The following is a 10,487-nucleotide window of genomic DNA, read 5'->3' as shown; positions in this document are numbered from 1 at the left end:
GAGGAGGAGGATCTTGAAATCAACAAGTGATATTTTATCTACAATTTCACCACACCAAGATGGAAGGAATTTCTGCTCCTTGGCCAGATTCCCTTGAAAATTGTACAGGTAAACCTTGTCACCTACTTCATACTCTTTCTTGGTGGTCTTTAGATCATAGTAGGTCTTCATTCCTTCAGCTGACTTTTCTAAATTGGACTGAGCATAAGCAAAAGCATGCTGGAGGTGCTACGTTAAATGTTCAATATAGTCATCAGTAGTGGACGCATATACTTACCTGGCAGGGGAGACACCATGATCACTAAGTGGTTCTACCAGGGTGAGGCTCATCCATTGCACAACAGGTGTGCCGACTCCTGCGATGTCCCCAAATGCAGGATACTTGACTGCATAGTTTCTGGTAGTAGGGGCTGCGTTCGCGCTTTTGCCTGATGAAAAAATAAATAAATCAGTAGTGGACACATTTATCAGTGTCTCCTCCTGAGTTCTACAGAGCAGATGCTGTGGTAACACCATTTTATGTCAAGTCATGAGCTCAAATGGAGACATCTGTGTTTCAGAAGATGGTGTAGACCTATTAGCCATCAGGACAAGCAGCAATCGGATGGCCCAACAGAGCCTAGAGTCTGCTACAAACTTCTTTAAGATACTCAAAATTGTTTTGTTGTATCTCGCGACCCACCCGCTTGAGGCCAGCAGTAAGCAATGGGCAATCTGGAGTTTTCTCCTTACCCCTTTTTACCCCTAGAATCTCCCACATCTTCGCCATGGCCTCACTGGTAAAATGGTTTCATCGGTCTAACTCAATCCTTTGCAGGAGGCCAAAATGAGAGAAGATGTGGTTGATCATCAGTTCAGCAGCTATCTCTGCCTTACAATTCAGGGCTGGAAGACATTCTACCCACTTTTGTGAACAAGCATGTCACAGTCAACATGTACCTGTTTCCTCTAGAGAAGCGAATCACTGGCCTGATGAAATCAACTTGCAAATCTGACCAAGTCAGTGTCATTTTGTAGGGGAGCTCTGTGTGTGAGTGAACTGGGTTGAAAATGAGCACACACAAGACACCGCTTTAGGTAAATGTTGAGGTCCTGGCCCATGTGTGGCCAGTAGGCCACCTTGCGCAAGATTTCCAACATCGTATGAAACCCCCTAAGACCAGCAGTGGCTGCGTCATGGGCGTGTTTCAATATCAGGCTTCGGACTGAGGTAGGTACCACCCACAGGCAGATAGGGCTCTCCTTACCAACAAGCCATCTTGGATCCGGAACATCTTGGAAAACCTCATCAACACCCTGAGATCCTCTTTATCGGTATAATCCGACACTGTTATAGGAAAGCTTACAAGGTCTTCAATTTGTCGATAAAATTTCCCAATGATCAGATCCTCTTTCTGTGCAGCGATCAAATCTGCATCTGGGGTATCTTTACTACACTGGGTTGTCAAGAGTTTGTTGTTAGCCCAAGTTTGGGACCTGGTGACAGCTGCCATTTGGGTTTCAGCCAGCAGGGATTCCATTTTTAGGATATCCTCCTGCAGAACTAAAGATTGAGCCAGCCGGTCAGCCAGGTCATTTCCAGACTTATCTGGCCCCTCTATCTTGGAATTACCTCTTATCTTCTTCCAATAGATGATCATCTCATTGGAGATCACCGGATTGTCAATTGACTGGATTAGTTTGACATGCTTTAGGGGTTTTCTGTTGGCACAAAGCATGCCTAGATTCTTCCAGTTAATCAGGTGCTCCACAAACCCATTCCTGACATAATCAGAGTCAGTGAATACGACCAGTCCATTGAGTTGGTGGTGCTTGATAAACCGCCATCAACTCTGCAACCTGACTACTTCGGGGTACTTTTTTATAACCAGCACAGAGGTCTGGGGTATCATTCATCCAGGCATTCCCAATGCCAGCCACCAGTTCTTTTCCCCATTGTTATCACCATGGTAAGAGCACCCATCCACATAAACTGTGGGTATCCCCTGACATGTGTCTTCTTCAAGGATCTTGTGTGAGGAAGTTAAATACGCCTCCATGTTGTTGTTGGTCATTAGACATTCGTCCTTGAGACAGTTCTCTTGAGCACAATCATGCAAGTCCGCCAACGCTTGTGCTATGGGACTCTTCTTGTTTGGGCCATATCTGACCTCCGCAGGAAAGCCTTGCTTTGCCAGAATCCAGGGAGTAATAGTGGAATTACTAATGTTCCCCACCCAGATTCTGTCAATGTGTAGATATTGCAATGGTTGCTGAGGAGTCTCGATAATGATGCATGACTTTGTTGACCTTGTCATGATTTTGGTACAATAATGCTGTTAGACATGTATCTGAGGACCCCGTCTCCAAGAAGAACTCCTTGGTCCTAATGGGGCAAGCCAAAAAAGGAACCCTGGGAAAGGCTTCTTTTCAGATGTTTAACTGCCTCGGACTGTTCTGAGCTCCGATCCCACTTGACTCTGGCCTTTAATAAGTAGGCCAAGGGTCGAGTGATCGCTGCGTAGTCTTCAATGTACTTTTGACTATAATTACTAAGTCCAAGAAGGCTTCTTAATTCTCGCAGAGTGGTAGGGTATTTTAATTTCAATAAGGCTTCCACCTTCTTCGCCTGGGGATGAAGACCCTCAGGGGTGATCTTGTGCCCTAAGAAGTTCACTCGGGTCTTACACCACTGTGTCTTCTAAAAGGACAGTTTTACTCTGGCATTCCGCAACTGTGTTAGAACCTAGCAGTTTCCCCTTTTGCCCAAATGTGGCATAGCTTTATGGGGGAAGATGTTGAACCATTTCCGGAGTTTATGTATCCTAAGGGGGTTTGGATCCACATGTACTAGTGCCCCCCGAAGGTAATGGCAAGTTTGTACTGGTCTTCCCTACTCACAGGTACTGTCCAGTAACCGTTGGTCACATCAATAGCGATGTACACCTTCAACCCTTGGATCTGGGCCAGTCCCTGATTGATGTAGAGAAGGGGCCATCTTGACATGTGGACCCATTTGTTTAACTCTCTCAGGTCTGAACATAGTCTACATTGACCATTTGGTTTGAGGATCCCCAGTACCAGGTTGTTGAAGGAACTGTGAATCAGAAGAATTATCACATGGGATTCTAAATTCTTAATAATCTCTGTGAGTGACTCCATGGATGCGAGAGGTAACTGGTATTGTTTCACAAATACTGGAGCCATCTCGAGGTCCGTGGGAATGGTGGTTGAATGAATGGATGTGCGTCCGCAGTCGTATGCTGTGGGCTACATTGACCCACTCAACAGAATTCTTCTCCATAGCCAAGCTGTGCTTTGGCAGAAACCGCAAAATGGCTGTGCTGGCTCCTTTGAGAACCACTGCCTCACACCAAAACTGCATTTTGCAACTACAAAAAGATGGCTGCACCATCTTCCCAAGCACATGTTGGGCAGGATCGAACAAGGGGGCGCACTGAAAAAGCCTGCCAGTGTGTTGCTTACATGTACAAAATAAGGGGAGTGAAAAATCAGCTCTTCTTTGCTGCAAGCCCAAAGTTCCCATTGAAAAAGGGAATATTTCACATTGAAAAGGATGCTGCTCAGATGCTATTTTCATCAGTTTTACATCAAACTAGTTTTATAAATAAGGCCTTGCCATGCCCATCCATATCCAAATTGTGCTTCAGCAGAAGAAAGCATGATCCCTGAATGTCAGGCTCTGTCAGCCAAATCTGGGAAAATCAACAAAAGCTTTACTTCAGTTACACAGAAAAATGCTTGACTTTTGCTACAAAATGTCAAAAATCACTGCTTTAAAAGAAATTCTAACTCTCGGAGCACATGTCACTCTCAAGAGACCTTGGCCTTGTACAGGCTGTTGTGTAAAAGAAGCTAACTATGGCTACAAAACAATGTGGAAGTGCAGATGGAAGAGACAACCCGAATTTACAAGGAAATTGGCAGCTGGCTTTACCCCTAGAAAAATGGGCTTTTGCGAACAAGAAAAAATAAATGCCTGTTTTAAAAGTACCATGTTGAACAAAAATGTGTCTGTGCCTGGCAATGTAAAGGGGTTTGTTGCTGGGAAACATAGAGGGCATGTTTTATCCAACAGGTTTGTTTTGATCCAGGACAAAATAAAATAAAATAAAAGGAATTCAACTGCATTGGCTGAATTTTGCAAGCTCCAGAACAGGTTTTTCCCTGCTGGCTAAGCTAAGGCTTCCCCGAAAAGGGACAACCATAAACTTCCAGGACACGAAAGTGATAATTGCTAGCTTGAAAAACTTTGAATGGACCAAGACAAAGAAAGTTCACATGCTCGTCAGACATTCGTCTGTTCTCCAGGCTGGGACAATGGAAATCTGGGACACTAACCTGTGAAGTGGAAGAGGCCATAAAACCTTCAATCAAACTGAGAAACCCCAATCCCCACACTAAGCTGAAGTGACAGTTGGTGGTAGCTGAAGAAAAAATTGGTCCAGTGAAGGACAAAAGCCGGTCCATTTGTTTCAAAAGACTATTTTATTTAGAAACTTTGAAGATGGCTATTTTTGCAGCAGAAATTCGCAAAAATGTAAAAAGATAACAGTTTTAATGTAATTTTGTGATGTGTAATTTAAGATGTAGCCTTCACTGCCACCTTGGGAACAGAAATGGCAGAGAATTGGGTATTCTAAGGAAAGTTACCTGATGCCACTGCAAATTTTTATGCTGACATGCCTAGTGATAATCCACACACCTGTATAAAGTTATAGAATTTTAGGCTGAATATTTCACACTAAAAATGAACAAAAATTATTGGAAGGGCGAAACAATGTCTTACAGACTGCAGAGTTGGACTGGCATGTGCTGCATAAAATATGTAACTTGTTTATGTAATTTGTTAAAATGCTACCACTGTACAAACATGCCATTTATGGCAAAACTGGATTTTAGCTAAAGTAACTGTGGGAGGGTATGGACATTGTAAAACTCACATCATAAATCTGACATCCTGCCCTTGAAACCCAACCAGCTGAGAGCAAGGTGTCAACAATTACCCCTGGCCAACCTAGTTGTTTAGAGGCGTGTTCAGCTAAGCCTGCCCCACCATATAGTTCTATGATGTCCCCATGCTTTATATAAAGCGTGGCTGACAGGACTCTGGACACACACTCTTTCCTGAATTTCCTGCGCCTGCGTTCCTGATTTTCTACATTCATCTTGCCAGATTCCAGTTCCCCCTGCAAAGCCAAAGCATAGCTGATTCCAGATCACACTGCAAGGCCAAAGCATTGCTGACCATCCCAGCAAGGCCGCAATCCAGAGAACCCAGATCTAAAAGTCCCAATAACCAAAGGGAAAGCTCGGGTGTTCTTTTGGGAAGCATCCTGAAACTAGGACGGCTTTCTCCCACTAACTGCATGCCCGCTGCAACCCGCTCCATCCCGCTGAGGCGTTGCTGTGCTGTGACCAGACCTTTGCTCAGCTGTCTTTTGCCAGGAGAGTCTGCCGTCTGGTGACCCGAGCCCTGGAGACCAGAACCCAGTTGACTGTGCCTAATCCCAAATTTAAGAGCGGACCGTGACTATCCATATTCCATCACACATAGTCTACCCCATCTTGATTTGTGTCTTTGTTCCACTCTCTAAGCAACCCTATCCATATCCTGATAACTTGTCCAACTGTCAGAATTCTCTGTGCATCTTGTCATTTATCACCACGCGTTAGCGCCACTTTCTTACTCCTTTTTGTCCTGCCTAGATCATAAATCCTTAGTCATATTTTGAGTAATCAAAGTAATTTCTGCATAGGGTTGAACACTGGGGTGACAGGGTTGACATTGTGAAACAACCTTGGATCTTATTGTGTCCCTGTTTATCAATCTAGTCTTGATAATCTAGTTTAAGTCAAACCTGTACTTTTCTCAGCTGATTTTCTTTACTCTTTCACAGCTTCATTTTACCCAAATCAAACCTTTTTCAATCTTGCATATCTCATCCAGTTTCGTAGCTAGAGACATCCTTTCACCTCTATCTGATCCCTGTGATATACATCTGTCTCCCAGCCCAAAATCATTGCATTGAAAATCCAAGTATTTCACCCATTTTTCATAAAATTTGTTTGCGTCATTTTAAACGGGAATTGAAAACAAATGCAATTTTCTAACGTGTGAATTTGACTGCAGCATGTTCTAGCTTTCCACTTGTTTTAGAATTGTATGCCTTTGGTTGATCCATTGCCTTTTGATTGCTAGTGTTTATGCCTTACTGCCTTTGTGAAAAAACATATGTGCCTCATACATTTAACCGCACATTATTTATTTATTTATCAATTTCCGAGTGTCATTTTATGCCGTTGCAAAGGGTTGATTCTGTTTGCTGCCTCTTATCCCTGACTACCTGCTACTTCTTTCCATCCACTCAGAATTTGATTATTTGTGGGTTGAGGGAACATTGCAGGGGGAATCCTTAACTTGGGTGCTATCTATCCTAATCCAAAAAGTGTTCCTATTCAATTGTGCTTTGGATATGTTCATGTAGATGGTTAACAAAGTGTAGTTCAGTTGTCTTTATTGTAATTATCACCCCTTTGGTGATTGCTGCCCCATATTAAAATGTGTGTGATTTTTGTGAATTCTAAAAATAAATAAATATTGTATTTTCACCAACTGGCCTGGTTCATGGTCCATCGTGACCCGGGGTATTTGTAAAAGGGGGTGTGAAACTGGTCAGGTGTCAGTTCAATTTGAATTCATTGAAATTAAAGAAAAAGCATTCCTATTGAGCGCCACATCACAGGATAAGAGCAAGTGTCCTGGTCCGGTGTGTGACGGACGATTGGTATCCTTAACAAATTGGGGGCTCGAGTCGGGGATTGAGTTTGTTCATTCACCCGTAACAGCCTAACACAGCAGTCTAACCTGCAAAGTAGTGATACTTTTTGTAGTTGGAATACTGTGTTACACTGTAGAAGCGCCTCCCCAAAATTAAAGCTCAATCAACCTCAAAATAGACAAAAAGCAATAAAATACAGATTACCCTTAATAAATAAATTAAAAAAGAAAACACTTTCCAAAATGGCCACAGTAAAGATCAACATAGCTAGGGAACACCTTCTGCACAAGCTATTTGTCAGGGGGGAATGGCCAGAACAAGATGAAAATGTCTGGCTAGAAGAAATAACAGAACAGGTCACCTCCATAGACATGGATACATGGCAGGACGGTGGCCTATTACACCAAGCTTTGAGCAAGTTATGCATGACTCCGAAAATTAAAGAGGAGCAGACCAAAATTGTTAGAATAGCGGCCTATATGTATCTTCATATGGGAGTGATGCAGGAAAAGCATCCGGAAAACACAAGTCTTGCAAAAAATCAATCCGAACTTTTAGCGCAGATACAGACTGAACTAAAATTAGCAGAACAAAAATTTCAAAAGAGCCAAGATTCCGAGGCAGAATCGGGAAATTACATTAAAAACCTGGAAGAGGACCTGGTTCTCCGTCTGCAAAATAATGCAGATCAAGAGACCCAATTAGTTTAATTGCAAGAGGAGTGTAGGGAAAAGGTTGACTCTCTGCAAGAGAGCCAACAGAAGTTAAATCAATAAATAAACTATAATAGAGCCTGCGCAGAGCAGATAGTTACTCTACAAGATCAGATAAAAAGATTGGAAGAGGAAACTCATAAATTAATTATGAGAGACCTCCACTCTCAATCAGAATTTGATGAAGAGTGCCAGAAATTAGGCGCCATAACCCAACAAAGGGATGACCTGGCAGAAAAAAGGGCTGCCCTGTGTCAGGAGAAAGAGGCCCTCTACCAGAAAATATGTAATTTAAAAACCAATCTGAGAGATGGGAATCAGATCTTCATGGACTGACTGGCCTAAAAGAAGAATATGACAAATTAATAGTACATAGGAGACAAATGGAACTCGAGTTAGAGCAGGCCATCGAGGCTCTCAATGTGCAGAAAAGAGAGGCTCACCTCCTACAACAAAAATTTGCTCAGGGTGCCCAAAATATACAGACAGCACAAAGAGACAATGAGGCCCTCTGTGAGGAGAATGATGGGCTCCACAAGCAAGTGGCGGCGCAAGAGAGGGTCATAGAAGCCATTAGAGCCCTGGTAGCCGAGCAAAAGGCTCAGATCTCTGCCTATTTATCAAGAGATCAGGGCTGAGAAAGAAAAACTAGCGAGGTTGGAGAAAGAGCATCCTAGATGTAATACAAACTGGAGGGACCCTGAACAGGTAAAGAGGCACAGGGCAACCACTGATCATAGTATGATGACCTCTGTACTAAGGGACTGAAACCCATTCAATACATTAAACACTGCTGACTTCCTGTCTACTGGTTCATATGGACCAGAAACCATGAGGCCGGCCGAATTAAATAGGTTTAGTATGATGGATCTGACAGGTCAGCGCCCCCCAGAAATTGATGGACGGGCACCCCTGTATAGATACCAAAACATCAATGCTGTTGTCTCTGACAAGGAAGTCTCCTGTGAGGGGAAAGTCAGGGAATTAGATCTACAAAAATGCTACCTGCCAAGGGACCAGTTGGTTCAATTTAATGAAAAACCGAATGAACTGAGGCCCAATAAATGCATTTTGAAGACCTCCCCCGTATCAGGGCAGTGGGGGGGGGGATCCTCCGCCAACCCTGGAAGCAGGGAGGAGTCAGAAGACTACTCTCCTGTGTGCCACAGGGGAGTAGAAACTAGGCCGCACCATTCTGCGAGCGTCTCCCAAGCGCAAAGAATCAGGGAGCGCCTAGAAGATCAGGAGGGGTCCTCCAACCCTTTCGCCTCTGAGTCTGAGGGCGAGTGGACTCGGGTGATAAAGCCAAAGAAGGCAAATAAACTAAAGAGAGTTATGTCAAAAGACCTTATCAGGCAGATTAAATCAATTAGGAGTTTCATAACCCCATACCACAAAAACGCCAAATATTCTGTCTGGGAACATTTGGAACTCTATGAGCAAATGATGGACACTTTTCACCTTAACGACAACCAGAACTGCATAGAGTATGCTAAGTGGACGTTCTCTCCAGAGTACTCCAGCTTCTTTGCTGGACTGGAGGACCAGAACCAATCAAGATGGTCCACCTACAGGGCAGCCATCTTGAAACACTTTTCTGCCCACAGAAACCCACAAGAGGCTTGTGCAGGAGCTAAAACGTGCCTTTGCACAAACCCCTAGGAGGGTGCGCACGGATAGAAGGGAGTTTATAACTACCTTCTTTCATGCGCTCCCAAAATATATCATGACTCAGCTGGTGAGGGATTTCCATGACAAAAGATCTCAGGAGTGGGTAATAGAGCAGGCAACCCGCATTTATGAAGTCCAAAAACCTGCTGAAAATAAACATCTGAGTAAAAATTCCAAGCCAACCAACACCCCTGCTGCTGCTAAGGTGGCGGGGGTGAAGGTTGCCCCCATTTTAGACCTAGAAATGGGGGAGTCTAAAAATGCAACAATCCCAAACCAGCAAAACCAGAGGCCAAGAAGGCCTTCCGGCCAATCACAAACAGTTGGCAATCAGGGAGGTAATCCCACAAATGGGACCCCTAATTCTCCTGAGTATATAAGTCCCAGATACAAGGGCAACTGGCCTATCTTGGAGTATGTATGGACTCCTCCAGCCCAAGGAGGGGGATCCCGCCATGTAAGGACTCCCCCAGGAAACTTCCTTCCTAACTTCCCTCAGGAGGGTAGTAACACCCCAAATCCCGGGTTAAGTTTCTTTCGCCAATACCCTCAAAACCCCAACCTGCACGGCAACCCTCCTTTCTTTCCCGCTTTCAGGGGCTCAGACACCCCAATCCGGGGGAGGGGAGGCCAAGGGGGAAGGGCTACCAAAATCTACCATCTCCAGGGTACTACGGGAGAAGGGATAGTTACCCTTCCTGTGGACAACCAAGGTATGAGCAAAGAACCCCATGCCTCCCGGAACGGGTGTCTCAACTGGAGCGCCAGGTCCAGAACCTTACCCAGGATCAGGGTTGCATGTTGAGGGCTTAACAAAACCCTCAGATGAACATGGCGGCTCAGAACCCCAGAAACCAAGGGTCTGGCACCCCAGAACAATGACAGGGAGAGAACCCCAACAAGTCACTGGTTCCAGAGGAGGACGCACGGGGGGAAGAGGGGTGTAAAACCCCAGAGGAAGCTCCCTTACTCACCTGTGAAAAGCCCCTGGACACCCAGGAACCGGAAAAAAAATCTCCTGCCCCTGAAAATCTGCCACCCAGGGAACAGAGGGTGGGTAGGAGAAATAAAGACCTCAAAAAAGCCCATTTTGGGGAGGAAGTTAGTGTCTTCCAATTTGAAGGGGAAGAATCCTTAGAGGGTTCTGGGAAAACAATCTTCTCCTTCAGGGATGGGGGAACTCCTCCCAAAGAAAAATGGGTGTCACCCATCCCTGAACCCCAGAATGAGCATCCAGAGAATCAAATATCTCAAACCTCACAAGCCGATTCTGGTGACTGCCTCCAAGAAGGGGGGGCGGCAGCCCACAATCAGAAAAGAG

General features: G+C 44.6%; 1 non-coding gene across 1 annotated transcript; it reads left to right on the top strand.

Moving 5' to 3' along the window:
• The first annotated feature begins 269 nt into the window (after positions 1-269).
• Positions 270-431, top strand: LOC138581528 (U1 spliceosomal RNA). The gene has a single exon (XR_011304601.1). It is a non-coding gene; the product is annotated as a U1 spliceosomal RNA (small nuclear RNA).
• The last annotated feature ends 10,056 nt before the right edge of the window (positions 432-10,487 follow it).

Source organism: Ambystoma mexicanum, chromosome 3p, assembly GCF_040938575.1.
Source record: "Ambystoma mexicanum isolate Mex_15411 chromosome 3p, UKY_AmexF1_1, whole genome shotgun sequence".
Classification (NCBI taxonomy): Eukaryota; Metazoa; Chordata; class Amphibia; order Caudata; family Ambystomatidae; genus Ambystoma; species Ambystoma mexicanum.
This window is presented reverse-complemented; position numbering and strand designations above follow the sequence as displayed.